At 31.5% G+C, this 21,424-nt stretch overlaps 1 pseudogene across 1 annotated transcript in view; it reads right to left on the reverse strand.

The window, feature by feature from the left end:
* The window catches only part of LOC149537314 (putative LRR receptor-like serine/threonine-protein kinase At1g56140), a 214,671-nt pseudogene that overhangs the window by 166,631 nt on the left and 26,616 nt on the right, over window positions 1-21,424 (reverse strand). Inside the window, exons 7-11 of the transcript XR_016356548.1 lie at window positions 15,876-15,947; window positions 15,719-15,790; window positions 15,558-15,629; window positions 15,263-15,334; window positions 15,060-15,131 (exon numbers count right to left, since the gene is read on the reverse strand). The product of XR_016356548.1 is annotated as a putative LRR receptor-like serine/threonine-protein kinase At1g56140 (transcript). The remainder of the gene's footprint in view (window positions 1-15,059; window positions 15,132-15,262; window positions 15,335-15,557; window positions 15,630-15,718; window positions 15,791-15,875; window positions 15,948-21,424) is intronic.

Consider the following 21,424-nt stretch of genomic DNA (forward strand, 5'->3'; position numbering starts at 1 on the left):
TCATAGCTTGAAGAATAATATTACTAATAGTCCATGAAGGCTTGGTAATTTTATTAAGACAATTAATGATGTTAAGAGAGTCTCCTTCCACCCAAACCTTCCTCAAATTCAAACTCTTAGCATTAATAAGACCATGAAGTGTAGCACAAGCTTTAGCCACATGATTATTTTGACTACCAATAGAAATAGCCATACATCCCACTTTGTCACCATAAGAGTTCCTAATAACAACTCCACAACAAGCAATGCTCGAGTCCCTTTTGAGGCCCTGTCAAATTTTATCTTGAACTAATTCCCCAGTGGACCATCCCATCTAGCATATCCCTTGGATTAGGGTCCTACTTATCCTTACACAAGCTCCTAAGGTTCCATTTATGAAGCACCCAATCTTCCCAATCATTATGAGGTTTTTGTCTAGAACCATTAGCTTTAATATTCTCAATTATAAGAGCCTTCATTTTACAAAACATGTGATCTAAACTGGACTCCATTCCTCTAAAGATCTTTTCATTGCACTCTTTCCAAATATCCCAAAAAAGATAAGGAAGAATAGAATCCCACAGTTTTAAAATCAGAGCATTCTTGGAAGGAGGATTCCAACTAGTAAAGAACAATTGAATAGTGGTGGGAAAGACCCAATCCATATTCAAAAAATTACAAATCTTATCCCAAAACTTTTTGGTAAAAGGAAAATGCAAAGTAATATGGTTAACCAATTCACAAGCATTCTTGCAGAGAACACACCTATTGATAATGATGAATCCTTTCTTTATTAAATTATATTGAGTCAATATCTTATTTTGCAAAAGAATCCAAAAGAAGATATTAACTTTAGGTGTCAAGCCTTTCACCCAAGCCTTAACCCAACAAGGTTCTTCATGTAAGTCAAAAGAATTAGCATAGGCTGAGGAAACAGAGAACATTCCACTAGGATTGAGCTTCCAAATTAGATCATCCTCCTTTTGACTTAAAAAGATAGCATTCAGACACTTGTTAAGATCAGCCAAGTTGTCATGCACCCTATTAAGGTCCAATCACTTATCATTCTCCTAGTAATCTACCACAAGAGTACCAATAAGATTCTTACATTGCTCCATTTAACTATTCCACCTTAGATCATCACAAAGTGGGTGATCCAAGATCCAAGTGTCTTCCCAAAAAAGAATTGTTTGTCCATTACCCACCTTCCATTTGAACCTTTTCCTTATAATGTTTTTCAATTTCCAAGCATTTTTCTAGATCATGGACCCCCCTTGCTCTAAATCATTATGAAGGAACTAATTAAAATCATAGTTGTCCCTATTGTATTTATCAACCCAGATGTTCTTTCATTCCCCTTCCTCTTTGTGCCATCTCCATAATAACTTGGCCAAGAAAAATTCATTCATAGTAGTAACTCTTCTCAAACCAAGTCCGCCCTTATTAAGGGGCATGCAAAAATTTTCCCAAGCAATCAGTGGTAATCATTTTTAATCTCTGAGCCTGTCCATAAGAAGATCTTATGAATTTTCTCAATAGCAAGAGAAAACTTCCTCTGAATTTTAAAAACATATATCATCTTGAACTATGCATCTTTTGTCTCAACATTAACAATGTCTCACATAGAATAAAGATGCCTCACATAGTAGACAATGTTGATATATGGTGACTAATCATTAAAGTACATACACTTTTCATAATTCTTTGGAATTTGAGGCATCACCTTGGAAATTTATTTTTGGTTGATTCATCAAGGATTTTTTGTGTTGACTTATCAACCATTTCCAAGGCTGACTCATCAATTTTTTTCTTTTAGATTTGACTAGTTAAGACAAAATAATCTATCCCTATATTTGTGAGAGACAAAAATATTGTATAAAATGGCTTAAGGTTATGGATTTCATAATGTGTGATGAGATAGTATGTTCTTATGGTGGTATTGAGCTATAAGGGATTGTCTATTGTAATCAGTTTGTAATCACTTGATAATAATAATAATATTGGCCTCATTGTTTGGTGGGCTTAGCCTATGAATTGGGTGAACCACATTAAATCTCTATGTTTGATGTTCTCTTCTATGCATTTTCTTTTCTTTTCTAATACATGTCTCTTTATTCTTAATGAATGGTATCAAATCAAGGTTGTTTTAGTTATCCTCTATAGGAAGGTCTTAGAGTTTAGTGGAATTCTTAAAATTGAGTGGGAGCTAAGTAAAATGAGGGTAAATTGAAGGTTGAGAAGTTTAATGGGTAGAACTTTCAGTTATAGAAAATGTAAATGCAAGACTATCTTTATCAAAAGGATTTATGGAAGCCATTGTAAGGAAAATCCAAAAAATAGACAACTATGATAGATGAGGATTTAGATATTCTAGATAGAAACACACTTGGAAGTATTCATTTATGCCATATACAATCGGTGTAATTCAATATTTAAAAAGTTAAGATGATAGAAGAGTTGATGGAAACCCTAGCAGAGTTACATGAAAAGACCTCCACTTCAAACAAGGTATTTGACATGAAAGATTTATTTAATGTAAAAATGAGAGAATGTGGATATGTTTCTAATCATTTAAATGAGTTTAATATGATTACCTATCAATTGTCTTTTTTAAATGTTAATTTGATGAAGAAATTGGGAATCTCTCAATTTTGTGCTCTTTTCCTCAAAGTTGGAATGGCTTGGCCATGGCTGTAAATAACTCTATTTTTGGTTCTTATACCCAAAAATTTGATGATGTGGTTCATTTTATTCTGAGTGGGGAAAATATTAGGAAAATCTCATGTGGATCTACATCAAGAAGTGTCTTGAACACATAGAGAAAACACATAATGAGTGAGAGAGGAAATAATTATGGAAATCATCAAAAAATCAATGGGAAAGAGGTTTCAATTTAGAGGACCAAGATATTGTTGGTACTATGAGAAAATAGATCATAAGAAGAAAGATTACTGGACTTGAAAAAATATTGAAGGAGACAAACAATAGGGAAACAAAGAGAAAAATTTGATAAGTAACAAATTCAAAGAGGATGCTTTGATTCTTTCCTTTGAAAATGTTGATGATTCATGGGTTTTGGATTTAGGAGATCCATTTTCTTCTACTCCCATAGAGGTTATTTTATTTATATGTCCAAGGGGATTTTGGGCTTTTTTATTTGGGGGATAATGAAACCTATCAGATTGTTAGAAAGGAAAACATTGAGATTAAGTTGCAGAATGGGAATCATTGGCTACTACAAGAGGTAAGACATTTTCCAAGGCTGGGTAGGAGTTTAATTTCAAAAGGGTAGCTATGTGATTAGGGTTGCATAGTTACTTTTAATGATGAAAATTGGAAGGTTTCAAAATGTTCCTTAATGATCTGATTAGAATCTAGGATGATTACAGAGGAACGCTTAACATAATTACATAAAGTTGATTTAAAGCTTTAAATAAGAAAATTAACATAAGTGAAATGCTTAAATGAACAAAGCATAATAAGGTAATGAAATGAAAGAAAGCGAGTAATGAGATAGGGAAAAAAACACATTTGATAATGGAGTTGGTCTGGGTATCAAACTATGCCTCTGGTTCCCTCTCTAATATGGTGACCAATCTTATTAGCTCCAAGGGATCAATTACAAGTGCTACACATCATTCATGTCGAGCAAAACAACATCATCATCCTTTAATGTTTTGTAGGAATAATAAGCATGTCTTCAAAATATTCTCTTCACCTTCATCACCTAGATGTCTTTCAAAAGACCTAATACCCCCATTTTATGCAAAAAATGAGTGATAATTAGGCTAAGAAAATTAAAACCAATTAATCCTCTTTTGATTATCTTCATGATAATCTTATGATATTTCATGGTTTTCAGTTTAATCCCTTTTAGGGGTTTTTTTTCTAACAATAATCACTATTTTACCAAGGATGAGTGGAATGAAACTAGGTTAAATAAACACTCCTTCAAAATTCTCACAAGTGCTATTAATAGTGCATTGGCTATGGATGATTTTAGGAGGTCAATGGTCAAGAGTTCAAGTCTCACTAACCACCTTCCTTTTAAAGGGTAAAAACTTTAGATAAGGTTTTAATAAAAAAATTTGTAAGGAGGGATGTAGGAGATGGGTGTTTATGGGTTCAATTCCCATTTATAACTTTTGTCAGCAAGTTGATCCTCCCAAGGTGCCACATGGCATTATCTAGTGGTGCCATGTGGAACAACATCATTTGGCAATGCATTTTCCATGTGTTCACTAATGAATGAGCAACAACCAATCCATTTGCCACATCATCCTACCATGTATTACACATTAATTTATCCACATGTCATGGGATCCTTGCTAGCATCCTCTACCATGTCAACATAATGATGTTATGTCATCACACTTTTCACCTTAAACTTCAAACTACCAACTTTCACATACAAAATTCATTTTCAATGAAATGATCATGCTGCTAGAAAGGTCTCAATGAGATATTTAATTTGGTATTCATTTTAATCACTTTGGAGATGATTAATTTTTTTCCTTTTATGATTGGCCTTTGTACTAGTTTTACAAAAACTTTCACTAACCATATCTCGGACATATGAACTCCATTTTCACCTATTCAAGTTGAATTGTAGTCAAAATTTAAGATATTTTATAATGACGTTGATCCTTGGGGCATTGGGGAAACTTCATATTTCAATGATTTTTATCCCCTGGATCACTCAATAGTAGATAAAGGTGTAATTGTAGGAACCTTATATCTCTATACAAGCCATATTGTTTCTTCTGCTTTAAATGTTTTAGAGAAAATTTAGTGTTCAAGAATAATTGTTACAGTTGAGAAAGAAGGACATCAAATAGTTTTTGGAGGTTCTAAAACAACATTATGACACAAAAAGCTTGGGTACCTAAGTGAAAAAGGTATGAAATTACTTCATTCAAAGAAAGTTTTATAAGTTCTGAAATGTGTCAATATGGATTCATGTGAAACTTGTGTGTATGAAAAACAAAAGAGTTATTTTTGTAACAATTGAGAAGGAAAAGAAAAATGTAACATTAGATCTTTCATATACAAATGTATGGGGATAACCTCAAGTATCTTCCCTTATTGGCTTTCATTGCTATGTTAAATTCATTGATGATAGTGTTAGAAAATTTAAAGATATCATGTTTTTTGCTATGCAAAAAGATCAACATCTTAATGTATGATACAACCACACAACTTATTGAATGCATCAGGAGGTTAATCCATGTCATGAATCTCAAAGGGAAGTGTTTGATGTTAGTATAATTGAATAGAATAAAATATGGAGAGGATGGATGAATATGTGGGGGTATGATATGATATTATGTATGCAGGGAATATAGGACCTATCCTTAAGCCAAATTCCCAAAAGGAAGATTCAAATTGATTAATCACAAAAAGTGATCAATGCATAAATGAATCAAACAATGGAGAATATGAAGAAAGGAGGAAATCCTATAATCTACTATAGAAAGTATGAACTTGAAATATTAAATGAATAAAAGGAAAATAATAACCTCAAAGTAGAGAAAATTTGCAAAAAGATGATTTTTGATGTTTGTGCATAGTTTTGAGAAATTTTACAACCTACTCTAGACTAGAAATGTCAAGATAGAGAAAACCAAGAAAAATTCTATCCTTCTAAGGGTAGGTTGACCTTGACCTAGATAGTGGGGCATAATCTTACCTTGGAGAACAATCTTATACCAAAAAATCAACCTTGACCTGCACTACTTTGACAAAACTTCTATTCGTAGATCTTGGAAGTTTGTCGAAAAGGGTATCCAAATCTGAACTTCAATTCATTTTCCTATACCTATACTTGCAAGAAAAATTGGATTTATTTCTTGGATGACGGGTTTGCCTTGGTCAAACCCTAGTTTGGAATCAACCTTAAAAATGGAACTAAAATAGAGAATGCTAGCAAGTATTAGAGGTAGATCTAACAACGAAGTTATGATATTCAATAGATATGCAAATGTATTTGAAATGTAAAAAAGTATGTTGATATGAAAGCTTGAACATAACATTAGTGAATGTAAATCAAAACCTCCATGATTGTATGTTTGGAATCCACCTTGAGAGAAGAATGAATAGATCTAGAAGATGAACAAAGGATCTTGAAGGAATATCACACCACCATGATGGTTAGATCTAGGGTTTGAATGATGAATCGTGAATGCTTGAACCAAATCCCTTCAAAGACTTGAATTCTTGAATCCTTGATCTTCAATAGAGACTTGGATACTTTCTTGAAAATTCTTGATGGAATTCTTGCTTGGAAATAATGGATTATCTAATATCTTCTTGTTAGATAAAATGAGAAGAGGCTTCCTCATATAGTGATCTAGGGAAAAAACTTCTAGAGAGCCTGACATTGGAGAATTAAATCCCAATTAACCTTAATCTCTAGAAATGGACCTATATTAAATGAAATTTAAGAGTTTACCATTCCAAAACCCAATACAACCAACCCAGAATTGGGAAAATGAAACTTTTTGAAGCCTAATATCCTGAAACCTCCAGAACTTAAAATTTGGACCTGGGGTCAAGGTCAAGGTCGACTTTGCCCTAGGTTAGGGTTGAGGCCATCCTTGACCTAGGTCAGGGTCGAGATTAACCTTGACCCATCAGGTCATCATTGACCCAAAAATCCAAAGTCTTCAATTCCTTAGAGAAAGTTATCAGAAAAAGGCTAGAAACAAGGGTAGAAAAGAAGAACAGGGAGGAAACAACCAGATCCATGCAAGGTGCTTGACATGACCGCATACCACTTACTTTGAGGGATAAACTTAACATGGAAGTGCTTCCATTTTAAGATGATAAGTTGTAATAACAAGCGCCCCTCAACATTACCTGAGGATATTCAGACCCGTGACCAAGCTCTAATACAAATTTTTAGAAACTTGAAAGCCATCGTGTTTGTTGCTACACCAAAAGATTAACTTTTTAACATGTGATACAATGACATTACTTATAAAACATAGGAGGATATTAATCCACATCATGGATATCAAAGGGAAACATTGGATGCTAGTCTAACAAATGCAACTAGAAAAGTATGGGTTTATTTTCTTAGACAAAAAAAGTGATGTGTTTAAAAAATCTAAGAAATGGAAATTCATGGTTGAGAATTAGACTAGTAAAAGATTAAAATTTCTAAGATAAAATAATGGTGGTGAGTATTGAAACAAAGATTTTTAAGATTATTATTCCTCTAATGATATTTGTAGGCTGAAAATAATTCAGAGAACTTGATAAGAAAATGGAATGGCTAAGCACATGGACAATACAATAATGGAGTGTGAAAAGAGTATGAAGTTTCATGGTAGGATTTCTTTAAATAGGTAGGTAGAGACTGTCAATATGGAATTATACTTTATCAATAGAGGATCCTCTACTCCTTTGGGTTGTGGTATTCTAGAGGAAGCATGAACTGGTAAGAAGGTGAGTTATTCTTTTCTTAGAACCTTTGGTTGTGAAGCATTTACACATATAGATTCATAAAATAGAATGAAGATAGAAGCTAAGTCAAAGAAATGTTTATTAGTTAGATATGACATTGATGAATTGGTTATATAGGGTTTGGGATTTTGAAAATCACAAAATTGTAAGAAATGGGGATGTCATATTTAATGAAAAAGTGTTGTACAAAGATGTCTCATAGACGAATGAGAAGAAAGAAAATAATTATGTAGTGCTCAATGATACTCAAAATGATGATACTCCAACAATGCCTCATTCTTCACAACAACATCAACAACAAATACTACAAACCCCAATGAATGTTAGATGCTCAACAAGGGTAAGTAGACATCCAGAAAGATTTTCTCCATCTTTAAAATCTATTAAATTAACTGATGCTCGTGAATCAAAATGTTATGATAAATTTGTGCAAGTGGATACAAAACTTCAATGAGAGTCTTCAATGATAGAAGAAATAGACTCCTTGCTGGAAAATAAGATTTGAGATTTATGTAAATTACTTGTAGGTAAAAGGGATTTACAGAATAAATGAGTTTACATGCTGAAAGAAGAGGATAGAGATAAGAAATTTTTTAAAGTGAGGTTAGTTGTAAAAGGATTTGCATAGAAAAAAGACATTGATTTTGATGATGTATTTTCTCATGTCACTAAAATGACTTCTATTTGTATTGTTTTAAGTATTGTGGTTGTTGAATATTTGTATTTGGAGTAACTTGATGTAAAAATAGATTTTTTTCATGGTGATTATGATGAAGAAATATATATCCAGAACAAACACATAGTTTTGAGATCAAAGGTAAGGAGAATTTAGTGTTTGAATTGAACAAAAAATTATATTGCTTGAAGCAAGCATCTCGACAATAGTATCTTAAATTTGATAATTTTATGGATGAGCATCATTACACTCAATGTCATTCAGACCATTGTATTTATTTTAAGAGGTTGGATGATGAAAGGTACATTGTTTTATGTCTATGTGTTGATGATATGCTTGTAGTTAGGTCTAGCATGGATCACATTAAGAAATTGAAACAATAGTTAACACACTCATTTTCTATGAAAGATTTGCAGGTAGAAAAACTAATCCTTAGTATGAAAATTTTAAGAGAGGAAAAATAAGAAATTAACTCTATCAAAGGTTGATTATATTGAGAATGTGTTGTAGCATTTATGTATGGAGAATTCCAAAGTCGCTAATGAACCTTTGCTTGGTCATTTTAAACTAACTAAGAAGATGTGTCCAAAGATATGAGAAGAGGAGGATTAAATTTTCAAGTTACCTTATGTTTTAGCTATAGGAGGCTTAATGTATGCTACAATATATAATAGACCAAATATTGCACATGTCGTGGGAGTTGTTAGCAATTATATGAGTCATCCTCATATTGAGGATTAGAATGAAGTAAAATGGATTCTCATATATTTGAGAGGAACATTCAATAAATATTTACAAGGCTATGTTGACTCATATTTGGTAGGGGATTTAGATACTAGGTGAAGTACTATGGAACATTTATTTACTATTGGTGGGAAATATTGAGTTGATTTTCTCAGTTATAAAAGGTGAATGATTTATCCATTATAGAGAAAGAATATGTTTCTACTACAAAGGCAACCAAGGATATGATATGACTTCACTTCTTTATGGAATAATTGGTGACTTGTTAAGGATTTTTGAGTTGACTTGTCAACCATTTCCCAAGATTGAATCATCAAGTATTTTTTAGGGTTAACATGTTAAGACAAAATAATCTAGCCCATATTTTGTAAGAGGAGAAAATATTGTATAAAATGGCTTAAGGTTATAAGGGATATCATAATATATGATGGTAGTAGCTTCTTGCAGTGGTATTGAGCTATATAAGAGATTGCAAACTGTAATTAGGTTGTAATCATTGGATAATAAGATAATTGGACTTTTGTTTTCATCGGCATAGCCCAGGAATTTGTTGAACCCTATTAAATCTCCTATGTGCTTTGTCTTTTTCTTATATTGCTTATATTTTTATGTAATTTTTATTTATGTATGTTGATTCCTAACAAATAATGTCTCAAATAGCACAAACATTCTTTGTATGTCATAGAATACTTGGGTAAAAACACACAAATGTGTCACCTTTTATAAAGAAAATGGATATCAAAACTTAAAATGTTCAACTTTAACAACATCAAAGTGGAATTTGTGTTTAGAATTTGAAGATGATGTAAACTAATGAAATGTGTAAAATTAGATGAAGTTTATGTCGAGTAACAATTTTAGCATTTTTTAAATTTTTAAATCCCATTTTATAGTTTCTTTAAAATGCCAAAAATATAGAGTTCTGTTCCCACCAAAAATATATATGCAAATGATCATATTTTACTTTTATTTTTTAATAGGTTATAGTTGACATGTATAGTTATGGACCAAAAAAAAAAAAAATATTTTAATTTATTATTATTCAGTTATAAGTGTTCAAAGTCAAATGTATCAGAAATTGACAACTTTTTTCCCGTCAAACTTTTTAGTATCAAATCTACATATTTTTGAAAAAAAATTACATATTCTTGAAGAAGACTCTCTCCTCTAGATGTAATATAAATTTTTATTTTTTTCAACATGATTTACTATTTTTTTCCTTTTTTGAAGTGAAATCTTCTTGAATCTTAAAATACCTACTTGTAATATTTTTAAATTATAACATATTATAACTACTCAAAATGCTATAAACTTTATATGACTATAATCTTGACTCCAAGATCTACAAAAAGTATTTAAATTTTTGAAGAAACTTCATTTTGCATGGAGAAATTACCCTTAAAAGTGAGAAGTTTTCATAAATTATATTTTTAGCTAATGCAGTTGCCACATAGACAATTGCGGCCGAAAGGGTGTTAGTCGTAACCCATGCACCTTAACTTGCACTCACATGGCGACCTCATATAAAATGAAATATTTTTTTCATTAATTTTAAAATAATTGTTCCGGTTAAAAGTAGTATGGCTGAAACCGATTTGACTGTAACCCTTTTTCCACAGCTGTTCCATGTTGATGCTATTTGGTGCCACATCGATTCACTAGAAAATGTTTCGGTCTATCCCTTTCAGCCATAACTCTTTTGGTCATAAATATTTTGGCTATAACCCCGTTAGATATCCTAAAGGGTGACACAACTTTATGGTTTTACCCACCTCTCATGGAATAAAATCTTCAAGAGCACCCACTCCCTATGATAGTAATCTGATTGTAAACAACCAGTTTGTATTTTATGTAGTAGAAAAGAATAGATCCTTCTTGTACAAATCTCAATATTACCAATATTCCCTTCAACAATCTTATCAAATGATATCATTAGCCACTTTTCATGGCAACGAAAAATTTCTTTAAAATAAAAAATTATAACTATGTGATAGAATACAAACTCTACCTATCAAACCTTTACTTCTATAAATAGCACTATCTTCTGAAATAACATAAGCATAAGAAATATACCTCTATTTTTTAATATATGAAACAATAGATATAATATATCATTACTTACTCTCATTGTTCTAATTCAACATCTTGTATATATACGCTTTCATCATATGAAAAATTATTATTACATTCTACTTTTAAACTATTTAGTACAATAGAGATGTACACAAACACATTCCATAGTGGAAGTAATGAGAATTATTGTTGGAATATTTTTCAACTTTAAATCAGTGCTAGATCTTCATACTCTTTCGTATAGATGATTTAAATTACATAATTGATGAAATTTTTTGTAGTTATTGAAAAATTATAGTTTAGTCAGTTCAATTGCCAAAACCAATGATATAATGTTAAAGCCAATAATTCAATATATGTTTCTAGAAACTTGAAAGAGTGGTTGAGCTAATCCACTCAAATTTTTAAGTCTTCAAAAAAAATAATTTTTTCTTAACATGTCTAATCTAGGAGTAGTTGCGTCTATAGGAAATCTTTCCTTACCAAAAAATATGTTATTTTCATTTTGTATTAAGCTTAAGTGGTTAAAAATAAATGTTGAGTTTTTGGCTGGGCTCTTGGTCTTGTCTCTGGCACCAAACAATGAATTCTATTCATGAGTTTTGGGCTCTTTTTAATCACTATATTCTCCATTTGGGAATCTCTAGGACAAGATTCATTAGTGTTGATAGATACTCTCTCTTGATGTAGTATTTCTTCTTTTCCATCCTTTTTGTATCAAGCAATGACTGGAGTTTTTCTTTTCCAGTTCTTTTCTCCGAAAGCTTTTTTAAACTAGTTATTACTAATATAAATATAATGTTTCACCAAATATATAGATATATATATTTAAAGAGCCTATAGGTTTCCTTGAACCTAAGGAAGTATCTAAAATTGTTAGTATATGAAGCCTAATTAGACTTTTAGGTTAATTTTTCCCCACTTTTTATCAGTGTAGTTCCTATATAAATTATTTGAAATGGGTTTTTAGGAGCAATGCCCCTTAGATGGGTTCAAGGGGCAACACCCCTTGTAGTGTTAATTTTCTACAAATACATCAACAATAAACTTTCTATTAGATGACGCATTCTAACCCTATTTTTTTAATTGATTAGGATCAGGGTTTAAATTATATGAGAACATTGTATCATTTTGCAATAGGTTTGAGTTCAAAGGTATTTTTTATTGCAAATGATTCAATATGCTAGATAATTCTATTGGATACTCTATTTTATGGATGTAGCCCAAGCTTGGCTGATCCGTCATAAATTATCTATGTCTTCTTGTTTCACTTTTAAAGTGTTTTATTCCTAGATTTTATTGATTGAATCTTCATTTAACTAGTACATATTTGTCTTTTAACCCTTAAAAAATGGCATAGGACATTGCAAATATTTAATATTTACCACCTATATATAAATGAAATTTTATTTTTATATCTTTAAATAAGGCCCACCTTTTTTAATCATTTGTAATTCTAAAAGAATAGAAATACCCTTCTTGAAGTGGGGGCACATAAGTGCGAGAGTCATGTGCTTTTATTTATTGAAGGGTTGTATAAAAATAAGAATATACACCTTTTTAGGAACTCACTTGGAAAAAATTGAAAAGACATCCCTTTAAGTGGGCCTCCTAGGGAAGTTGAAAGGCCATATATTTGGTATGTGTTACTTTTATTGATAGCCATGTGTTGTTCATTAAGAGGGAAGTAGGATTTCCAAGAGACAAAAGGATTATATAAAAAAGAGGATTGCACTAGATGTTATTCATTTGGAGTTGAGTTCAAATCTTCATAGATAAAAAGGAGTAGCAAGGAGTATAGAAAATTTAATTGTAGCTCCATCTCTCAAATTTGTCAAGCCCAAGTTGATAATATTTTTTAATGGAAGAAATCGTATTTGATTTATTGAAATAGAAGAACATTTTGGATTTTTCATATCTTTTGGAAACAAACAAGATAGAATTTATTTGTGCAATTTTATGATGTATTCTCCACATTGTTTTTTATTAAGAAGGAAAGGAAGGGCCCTGAACTCATAGAACAACATAGAAAAACACACACTACCTCTACCTTGAGCCATTATTGTTAAAGTTTTAGTCAATTTGGATGCCTTTATCCTTTATATATGTGTGTTCATCATATATTATAATTTATATATGAAAGTTTATAATTATTTAAGAGAAATTAATATAATAATTATATATATTGTATATACATGCATACATGTATAAATGAATAAATGAATATATTATGATTAATATTAAGTATCTAATTATTGAATAGACATGTCCCACAAAGGGGTGTGTCTATTCATGTCCTATGCTCAATATAAATGTGAGAGGAAGTTGCATTTGAAAAATACATACCAAATACATGGCAGTTCTTAGTACATTTGCAACGATCCTTGTGAAAGTCAGTAATTACAACCAAGCAACAAACTAGAATAGCACCAGACATTATAGCCAAATTCCAAACCTTCCAACAAAATTAATAAAAACCATCATAATTCCAAAGTATCAATGCCCAACATCACACTCAAAATACACACTCTTTGAAAAAATAAACAAAGGCATAGACATTGCAATGCCCATAATCACCCTTGAGTTATTACCAAAGGAATCATGCCGAGGAAATCATAGGCCAAATAAATCATCATTGGTGCCCTTGGCTTCCACTTGGTTGTGTGTTAAAATATTCCCAGTTTGCACTTTGTAGAAGGGAAGTTGTCCAAATTAAAAGGATGAACTAGACTTAAATTCCATCAAAGGGGTTGTGGAAAGTGGATAAAGAAGATCACTGCCATTGTCAAAAGATAATAACATAGGTCAATGAGCTATTTGTTAAAAAATAGTTTGAACCACCAATATAAGTCATGTGAACAAGTTGGATCCATGTGAGCAAGTTGGCTCCAAACCTTAGGAAAAAAAAACTTGAAGAAGTGATAAATTAATTGTTAATGTAGAAAGGGAAAATTTGTAGCCTTCTTGATAATAAGTGAACAATCAAAGATCCAAAGGAAATAAATCAAAGTCTCAATTTGAAACCTTCTTTTAAGAAATGTAAAGCCTTTGATTTTTAAAACCAAGATGCAAGAAGCTACCCATGTTGTTGGGAGAGCTCAAGATCATGCAGATAAAAATACTTGTATTTAAGATAAATAATTTGTAAAACTAAGGATAAGAATATTAGAGCTATAATTCCTCCCAAGGGGACATCAAAAGAACTATAATCTTATTTCGTTTTTACATTTGATAAAACAAGAAATTGCATAAGAAGATAACTAAAATTTTACTTTCTTTAATTATTCTTTAATGTGGCAAATACCACTTTTGTAGAAACTATTATAAAAAGTTATTTATTTCTTATCTTTTGATCACCTGATTGTTGACCGTGTGATCAAGAAGTTATATCAATAAAATCATCATTTGTATTATTGTTGTCTAGCTATTTGACTATTATTTTTGTATTATTGTTGTGTAGTTCTTCACGTTAGACCTTTTTCAATTGGACAACATACCAATGTTTAAAAATATATATATATCTTTTTGATAAATAGTCTTTGTTTATTAAAAATATATATTTATCCTGCACACACTCGTAAACATTGGTAATTGTAAAATTTTAAGTCAATTCAGCAATGGGGTTAAATTTAGAAACCTCTTAGACGCTCATATAGAGAGAGAGGGGTCATAAAATAGATCTAAGATGGTGGTAAGGATCTATGTATATAAATCAATATTTTTAATAAAAAATTGTATGTGCTATTCATATGTTTGTTTGATAATTTCTTCCGTATTGATTCCAACGCTGGATATCAATTTGTTTGGAGAATTGTTAGAGAATAATGTAACTGTTTTAAACTCGTAATCTGGTGAATATCTCACTTTTGACACATGTGACATCCATTAGATAGATGTTATCCGCAATTTGTAAACATGTGGGATGCCACCAAAACTTTATATCCTTATCTATCTTATTTCATTTTAATGTACTGAGACATCTTCTGACAAGTGTTGCGCTAGAATCACTGAGCTTCCATAAAAGGATTTCTCCCTTTTAACACAAATTATTATTTATGGAGCGTTCATAAGCTTTAAATTCTTAGTTAGTAACACCCGTAAGCTTTGAAGAATAACTTACAGAATCTGGAGTTTGTCCAATTCTCCAATGTTTCCAGGAATTTGTCCAGAGATATTATTGTTTCTTAAAAATCTGTCAAAGAAAGCCAAGAGCATTCTAGAGTAAGGGCTTAGGGAAACAAGTAAAAAGAAAAAGAAATCAAATTCACATCTAGTATTTGAGCATCATGACCATATTAACGTACACATAAGAAATACACTCACAACTTTTCAAGATTCTTTAGATTTGGTAAGAATGGAAGAGACGTGACACCGTTAGGTAAATCGCATATTATGCTGTTTAATGAGAGTGAAAACATGTCACAATTAGGCAAAGATGTTAGATACACTACCTATGAAAAAACAATTCAGAAAGAAACTACGATAAATCAACAACTAGAATAAAATTAGGATGATAGAAAAAGAACGGTTTTCAATTTTGATTCTTTAGAATCACATCCAAAATTAGCTTTTGCATTCGGAATTAAGCAGGCGAGATGAAAGGGTGTCTTATGCGTACAGAGTAATCAATTTAGTCAAGTTTGATAGGGTTGAAGGAATTGGCCCTTCAAAAGAAGTCCCTTCCAGTCTCCTGCAATTAGAAGCGCCACATCATACAAATGGAAGAGGGAAAAAGAAACATTTGTATACATGCAATACTTCAAGAATCTGTCATCTCACAAGTCCTCAAGTCGGGTCCAGTTTCCAATAACATCTGGAAGTTTTCCGGTGAAGTTGTTGCTAGATGCACGACTGCACAAAAAGGCATGAGCGAATTTAAAGCACATTTTTCAAAATGCAACGGAAAATGGAGAGTACATAGAGCTAACCTACTTACAATATTTTCAGCTTCTTTAAATTGGAAAACGTTGTGGGTATTGTTCCACTGAATTGATTGCTTCTGATATAGCTGCCATGGAAAGGTAACTTAGCATTTTATTATTGATTCGTATAGATGAGAATTTTATATTGAAATCTAATAATAAGCATCCGACTTAATTCTTCGACTAAAAACGTTAGATAGACGTGAAAGCAGACATTTTTTCAAACATAATTTTTCTTTTCAAATAGACTAAATGACATTTGTACAACCATATAAATGTGTTACAGCTCTGTTACCAACCACTATAAACAAGACCACAATCTCGTATTAATTGTATTGTCTCCGCTACAGAATTTAACCCCACTAAAAATATTGAGAAATCTTGAAGTTTATGAAGGGACTTTGAAAGGAGACGAAGCTCTGAGCAGCCATTACATGAAAAGGAAGATTTACTACTAATTTTTGTAGTCGCCAAAGGGAATGAGAAGTGATGAATAGGACAAAATTGTTAGAAAAAAAAGCTTAGTATTTTTCTTTTTCCCCTTATCCATGTTTTTATTGTATAGAGTTTCTTTTATTAGTATGTAAGCTAATTAAGGAATACTTTTGATTTTTTCAGTTTTATTCCTCTTTTTCCTCTTCTTTATGTTTTTTGAGGAAGCATATATTATTGTAATTATTTCATTGTAATTAATGAGAACTTCCATTTTTCATTTTCTATTCTATTTTTTTCTTTCTACGGCTACATATTTTGTTCTATCATTCTAGCTAGATTATTATCTAGTTAAGCTAAAATTTTACATGGTATGAAAGCTCATGGCTGCTAGAAAAGAGAATGAATTTTTTGCTGTAGGTATTAAAGAAACTTAGAGCTTTTGAAGAATGGAGTTTTCTGCCTTTACTTGCTTGAAGCTATATTAGTATTTTAAATGGAAGCCAAAGATTCTGCTTCAGCTCATAAGTAGAGACTTGCATGGAATTGTAATGGCAACAGAGGTTGAATTGAATTTCATTAGTCCATCACAGACAGGCCATGATCACACTCCTTTTGCATGGATTTTGCCTTCATCTTCTTCTTAGTGGCACACAATTTTAGTGGACAGGTCATGCCTTTCATTTCAAGATTTTGAAGGGTTTTCTACTGTTGTTGTTGATGCTACCTTGGTTCCATAGTTGATCAATTTTGTTGACACCTAGCACCTGTATTTTCAACTAGTAATTTTTTTTTGCTTGGTTGAGTAGTGTCGTTCGGGTCACTCATACAGATTTATGTGTCATCTACATCTTTAATTTATAGATGTTTTGTCTTTTTTTTCTATCTATTTATTGGTTGGGGATTTCTATGCAGATTATTGCCTTTTGTATCTTCGATTGATGAATGTTTTGCCTAAGTTGTCATCTGCTCATTGTTCGAGTAGCGTCATTAGGGGCACTCATGCAGATTGATCCTAATTTTCATCCCGATTTCAGAGGAAGTTTATTCAACACTATTACAGTTGTCATTCAACAGTCACCCTCACTTTTCTTATGCCTTAAAAGATTCTTTTCTAATGCATATTTTGAGGGGGTGAGAGTGGGGAGGGGGGGGATTTGTTCCTACTGGGTTTTCCCTCTTTCCTCTTTCATATTCTTAGGCTTTTGTCTCCTTAATTAGACTTAAGGGGGGGTGTTAGAAAATAAAGCTTAGCATTTTTTTATTTTTATCCATGCTTTTATTGGATAAAGCTTCTTTTATTAGTATGTAAGCTAACTAAGGAATAATTTTGATTTTTCTAGTATGATTCCTATTTTTCCTCTACTTTATGCTTTGAAGAAGTCTATATTATTGTTATTCTTTCATTGTAATTAATGAGAACTACCATTTTTCATCTTCTGTTCTAAATTTTTTCTTTCTATAGCTACATATTTTGTCCTATCATTCTAGCTAGATTATTTGCTAGTTCAACTAAAATTTTACAAAAGTAAATAAGTATAAAGAAATGTTGATAAGGGATTTGAGTATTTTTTATTTGACAAGCTTTACTTTTATTTGTTGATTATCTTTCTTAACGTTCCCTAACATTAGTTTCTTTCTCATGATGTTTCTTTTGACATATTATTATTTGCACAGTCATTTATGAGCTTATGGACCCTAATTTTTGAATTTTATCAGTTGCTCAGTCCACACTCTTTATATGCAACCAACATTTTCGTTTTGGGTGGTAGCGATTTCTACTAATTAGTGCTGGCCCATTTCTCTTAGACTAGCCATTTCTTTGTCTGTACTTGGGCCGTACCTTCAATTGATAGTAGACTTTATTTGTCATTTCTTCCTTGATGTTGTAGTGTTGAAGAAACATTAGAACAGTTAAATTGCATAGCACAATATTCTTGTCGAGACTTCAATCTAATAACTAAGCTTGGAAAGAAATTTCATTATTGGTGAGTTTTCCTTGGACATTTGAGTGTTCTTTGGGATTGCTAGTATTGTGAAATGGGAGCATTGTACTTAAGGCTGGAAAAGCATTTTGTTAACCACAAACTCAAATCCCATGTGATGCGATGACCCAGCTATATGGTGCAACATCATGCAATTTAAATTTATTTTAATGTTCTTTACCCCTACATTTTGTAATTTAATGTTGTCAATGTTAAATAATGACAACAATTGAAGAAAAGCTAAAAAAATAAGATTGTGAAAACAATCTTTTTTCTATTTTAGAAAAAAGAACAATTTTTTATCTTCAAAACGAAACATTAAGTTTTTTAGGAATAAATTGAGTTTTATTCTATGTTGAGAAGTTTTTCTCTTATCTTTAAGAGGTTATATATATTTCTTCTTTGTGAAGGCATAATTATGTCCAAATAGAATTATTTATAGCGACAACTGTGAGGTTCGAGATGTAATGAGTTTCTTCTGAGCAATAAGAATAACAATACTTACCCCATGTTTCCTTGACATATTGTCAAGGTTTTATCATGTATATTTTTGTATTGTCATTTCTCTTGTTATTGTTATTTATTTCACTTATTATTTCTTTGCATCTAACTTGTGTTTTAAAGTACATTATTTCTAGTTGATGCTTTTGCTTCCATAACAAGTGGTATTAGAGAAGTTGTTTTTGTAGGAGATGTGTTAGAATTTGGTGTTGAGTTTTTTACAGCATCAAATTACAAAGGTTTTGAATGCAAGATTTGAGGTAGAGAAATTTAATGGAAAAAAAATTTTGAGCTATGGAAGCTGAAGACACATGATTTGTTAGTGCATCAAGGATTGCATAAGGCATTAGTTGGAATGTCAAAAAAATTGAAAAATATGACAGAGGATGATTGGGAAGATTTGGAAATGAGATCCTGTAATAGACACCCAGGAATGCCCAAAAGCTGAATCAATTGCTGAAATTATATTAATTCTAAAAATGTTGCAATCAAGTACAAAGAGATGTATTCCAAAGGCCAAACCCTAAGGGAATGACGTCTAGAATGTTACAACAAAGAATGAATGTCCTCTATTGCCAAAAAAGGAGTGTTATTCACACATCCAAGCTCTTATCAAATGCAAATCATAATCATCTGATGAGCAGCAATGAGACTTTCAGCCCTATTTATCCTTTTCTTCGTCCTTCTTGAAGGAACTAAAACATGAATTAATTGCAAGAGCTAGAAGCTTCCTCCTTCCCATAATTAATGCATTCTCTAGAAATTCCTCCCTGGCAATAATTAATTAAGTCACGAGAGACTTCCGTCCTTCCAATAATTAATTCATACCCTAGAAGCTACTCCCTTGTAAATAATTAAATTAATTAAATACAAAGTCACCTTTAATTTTTAATTGAATGACTTTATAAGAAATTAATTTAATTTCTTCTTATCCTCCACTTAGACTTTGGAGAACGTGAATGCCAAAAGATGGGATCATTACAAATTCGCCCTCCTTGAAATTGCTTGTCCTCAAGCAATTAAGTAACATAATGAACTCCAACATCCACCTAGATCCCAATTGAAGTAATATGTGATATCCATATTAAAAAAACTGCAAATGAACATCATTAAGACCAACCACATGTCCTACAAGTTAGCTCCCAAAACTTGTGCTAATGAAGTATAAGTCTCGATGTCACCAGAAGGTGGCTCCATAGAAGATCTATGAAACCTATTCCTCCCAACTCATGCAACACAAAATTGAATCTTTGTGGATAGTGAAAACTGAGCCCAACTCCACTCAGGTGAATGATTAGCCTCAAACATCAGATTGTCATAAGGCAATGTTGTATCCATGTTGAACATAGTACTATCCCAAGAGTGAACATTAACACTTTGTTGATCAATAGTATAATATGACTCTGTCACTATATTGCTCACCTCATTAGCAATAACAAATGTACTATCGGGTAAAAGCATAGATCTATGTCACCATTTGTGATACAAAAATCTGTTTTGGTCAAATCTCATTTCTCTATCAAAACTCATTTAAAAAAAAAACTAAAAATACCCTTTTATAGATCTCAGACTGAATATCATCATTATATAAATTTTTGAGTGTTCTGATTAGTTATAATATATTATAATCTCAAAATATTATAAGTCAATATTTCAACATTTTAGAAGATGCTCTCTCAAAAAATGAAAAAAAATAGTAAATCATATCAAAAAATTAAAAAATTTGTATTTATCACTAGAGGAGAGAATCCTCTTCACAAATATGTAATTTTTTTTCAAGAAGGTATAGATTTGATAGGGAAGTTTTGACGGGAGGAAAAAACTGTTGAATTGTGACAAGGTCGAACTTGAGTACTTATAACAAAGAAAATATACATCAAAAATAATTATTTCTTCTTTTTTTCACTAGCTATACATGTCATCTATAAAATATTTTCAAATCAGAACAAAAAAGGATGATTTACACATACTTGTTTGACGGGAACTACATCTTATATTTTTTATAGTTAAAAAAGGGACTTCAAAATAAAATAAAATGAATAAATTCTTAGTCAAAAAAATTATAAAAATTATAGGCATAAAATTCATACAATTCTACACATTTCATCAGTTTACATCATCTTCATATTTTAAACACAAATACGATTTTTTTTGTCATTAATGTTGAACTGTCACATTTTGATATCACATTTCTTTATAAAAGGTGACATGGGTTTGTGCTTTTACCCTATCATCAGAGCACACATCTACAACCGCATGCTTACTGCCAAACTCCTCGTTGGATGGTTCAACTAACATAGAAGTGGTTGTTGATATGACAATTCCCTTGCATTCTCCTAATTCCACTATTGCTACATTATCATCCCCTAACAAGGCTTCATATGTGGTCTCTTGACTTTGCACGCATATCTCTATTGACCCTGCCGAAAGGCCCACATCACCAACATCATAGCTGGCTGGCTCTATACATGACTCGATCCCACTTGAGAAATCGACTACCTTCTGCTCTAGGGCAACATACAAATCATCAGTGTTGATGCTCATCTGTCTAGCCATAAGCTGCAACATCATATCCATTTGCCTATTTTTCTCCTGTTGCATCCTATTCTGCTCTTTTTGCACACGTTGCCCCTTCTCTAATATAC

Source organism: Cupressus sempervirens, chromosome 9 (genome assembly GCF_028749045.1).
Source record: "Cupressus sempervirens isolate cs-2001-9-10 chromosome 9, ASM2874904v1, whole genome shotgun sequence".
Lineage (NCBI taxonomy): Eukaryota > Viridiplantae > Streptophyta > Pinopsida > Cupressales > Cupressaceae > Cupressus > Cupressus sempervirens.